This window comes from Tupaia chinensis, unplaced genomic scaffold, assembly GCF_000334495.1.
Source record: "Tupaia chinensis unplaced genomic scaffold, TupChi_1.0 Scaffold149248_1, whole genome shotgun sequence".
Lineage (NCBI taxonomy): Eukaryota > Metazoa > Chordata > Mammalia > Scandentia > Tupaiidae > Tupaia > Tupaia belangeri.
The window spans coordinates 693,091-696,415 of NW_006209094.1; the positions used below are offsets into that span (position 1 = coordinate 693,091).

At 40.6% G+C, this 3,325-nt stretch overlaps 1 protein-coding gene across 2 annotated transcripts in view; it reads left to right on the forward strand.

The window, feature by feature from the left end:
* BRCC3 (BRCA1/BRCA2-containing complex subunit 3) overlaps positions 1-3,325 on the forward strand; it is a 48,015-nt gene that overhangs the window by 14,443 nt on the left and 30,247 nt on the right. The gene's annotated exons all lie outside the window — the stretch shown is intronic.

The following is a 3,325-nucleotide window of genomic DNA, read 5'->3' on the forward strand; positions in this document are numbered from 1 at the left end:
TGCGGCATGGCCATCCCCCCTGGGGGGTGATTTCTCGCTTTCTGTCTCTCTGTCTCTGTCTGGCTGGCTGGCAAGCGCCCGCCCCCTATAGCAAAAACCTCTCCAAAAAAAAAAAAAGAAAAGAAGAGTGAGGCCTCTGAGGCCCCTTGTAGCGCTAAAAATCATGCCGGGCACATGTGCATGCGTGCCCAAGATCCCAAAAGGAGAATGGATGAGGAGAGATTGTGGTGTGGCCATCCCCCCTGGGGGGTGATTTCTCGCTTTCTGTCTCTCTGTCTCTGTCTGGCAACCGCACACGCCCTATGGCAAAAACCTCTCAAAAGAAAAAAATGGACAAATGACTTGAATAAAAGAACCTTTCAAAAGACATACAAAATGGCCTACAAACATAGGAAAAAATGTTCGACATCACTTATCCTTAGAGCAATGCAAGTAAAAACCACCATGAAATATCATCTCACCTGTTAGAATGGCTATTACTAAAAATGCAAAATTAACAAATACTGGCTAGAAAAGGGAACTCTTTCACACTGTTGATGGGAATGTAAACTAGTACACTTATTATGGAGAACAGTATGGTGGTTCCTCTAAAAACTAAAAATTGAGCTGTCATATGATCCAGCAATCTCATTACTAGGCATATATCCAAAAGAAATCAGTAAGTTGTAAACATATCTGTGCTGCATTGTTCATTGCAGCACTTATTGGATGTGAAGGTAATCTGGCTGTGACATCTGTCACACCATTGATCTCCAGGGTTAATTCAGCTGATCTGGCTGGCTAGGTGGGTGTCCCCTTCCTCCTCACCACTCCACGTGTTTCCCTTTCAAAACTGTGTGCTTGGTCAAAGAGGACAACCATCCCCGATAGAGGAGGACCATTCTTCAGTCAAGGGTATAGGAGTAGCTGTGTTCCCCTGCTTGAACCTCCAAACAAGCTCTCAAAATACAGTGTATATATAAATACACACACATACACATACACACACACACACACAATAGAGTAGTATTTAGTCACTTACAAGAAGTCTTGAGCTGGTCACCCAGCCTGGTGGTTAAGGGAGCTGGTTCTCACATGGCCAACTGCACAGTTGGAATCCTGGACCCAGTGGCTTGAAAAACACATCAGGCACATGTGTTTGTGTGCCCAAAATCCAGACATGATAGAGAAGTGGAAGGGAAATTATTGTGATAAGACCATGCCCCATTGGAGAATGCTTTCACCTTCTCCTTCTGTCTGTCTCTCTGGTGAGCACATATGGTCTCTGGTAAAAAAGGAAAAAATGAAGTCCTGTCATTTGATTTATAGTTGGCAAGTGTGGAGGACATTATGTTAAATGAAAATAAGCCAGGCACAGAAAGAGAATTCTGCATGTTCTCAGTCTTCTGTGGAAATTGAAAAAAAAAAATTGCAAATAGGTAACAGGAACAATTTTCAGTGTTATAAGATGTAGTAAGATGAATATAGTTAACAACAGTTCAGAAATCTTTTTTAATTTAAATGGAGTGAGTACACAGAATAAATTCAGAAAGATTTTGAATGTTCCCAACACAAGGCAACTGTCTCAATGGTTGAGTTAATTCAGTCATTACACATTGTATTCTTATACTGAAAAATCACACTGTACTTGAGAAATATGTACAGTTATTATATGTGAATTTTTTCTTTTTAAAAATTATTTTATGGGGACTAGCAGTTAGCGTAATGGCTATGTCGCTGGACTCTCATGTAGTCGACCACAGTTCGAGTCCCAGACCCGGTGGCTTAAAACTCACGCCGGACGCATGTGCGTGCGTGCCCAAGATCCCGAGAGGAGAATGGAGGAGAAGGGATTGCGGTGTGGCCACTCCCCCTGGGGGGTGATTTCTCACTTTCTATCTCTCTGTGTCTCTCTGTCTGTCTGGCGAGCGCACGCACCCTATAGCAAAAAAAAAAAAAAAACCTTTCCCCACCCAAAATTATTTTATGTCAGTTTTTTAAAAGCAGTTTAGGTGTCATAGTAGACACTAATCATTTTCATAGGTTGTGGATGAAATGGAATGGAATTAATGCTTATGAAATACCTCCATGTGTTCTATAGACATTGTGCTAAAGGCCTTGCAGTTTAAAAAATACAAAACCCTATGAGCTGGCAGGTGGCATGTTGGTTAAGGGTGATGGACTCCCACATGGCCAACTGCTGTTCGAATCCCAGACCTGGCAGCTTGCTTTCTCACTTTCTCTCAGTCTCTCTCTCTGTCTCTGTCATTCTCTAGTCCAATTAAAATAAATAAATGAATGAATGAAAAGTTAAAATAAATAATTCTTTAAAATAAAAAAGCCCTGTGAGAGAAGGGATGATGTTTATCCTTATTTAACTGATGAGGAAATAGGGTTAGTATTAACAATTTTACCAAGATCAAATGGCAGTACTGAGACCATTTTATACAATGGTCTAGTTTCAGCAACAGTTTCAGCTAATATATCCTTCATATTCACTGTTAGGCCCTATTTAGTCTCAGTCTTAGAAAGACATTGGGATCGGGAACCAGCAGTTGGCGTAATGGCTATGTCGCTGGACTCCCACGTTGTAGACCGCGGTTCGTGTCCCGGACCTGGTGGCTTAAAACTCAAGCCGGGCGCATGTGCGTGCGTGCCCAAGAGCCCGAGAGGAGAATGGAGGAGAAGGGATTGCGGCGTGACCATCCCCCCTGGGGGGTGATTTCTCGCTTTCTGTCTCTCTGTCTCTCTCTGTCTGTCTGGCGAGCGCACGCGCCCTACAGTGAAAAGCTCTCCAAAAAAAAAAAAAAAAAAGAAAGACATTGGGATCAAAAAGATATAAATGCAAAAATGTTTAAGAACTGGTTGCCAAACTAAGCATTAGTACTTTGTTGTGATACCTGATCTTTTGTATCTTTGTAAACAATGGTGTGGAGACTAAAGCTTTTAAATTTAGCTTCTGTTTATTTTTTGGTATTTAATCTTTTAACTAACCCTAGCAAATGCTATTTTGTGTTTGTTATATATCCTTTTCAATAATTAAGTAGGGTTTTCTTATCTCTGAAATGTTGAATGTAATAATATTGTAATTACTTTTATACAGTGTGTTCCTCTAAAAGTTTCCTCCATAATACTCATCTCCATAGAGGAAATTGCCAAGTTTTGGTGGGCAAGTGAAGTTTTCAATTTCTCTTTCTATGCTACATTTCATGACAGGGCTCCTCTTGAGCTAACCAACCTATAGTTATTAATAAGTTTTATTACTGGGTTGTAAACTTTCCATAGCACTTCCCTAACCTAGTCATATTGATAGAAATATTGTCATTAGAATATATTTTTATTCTGC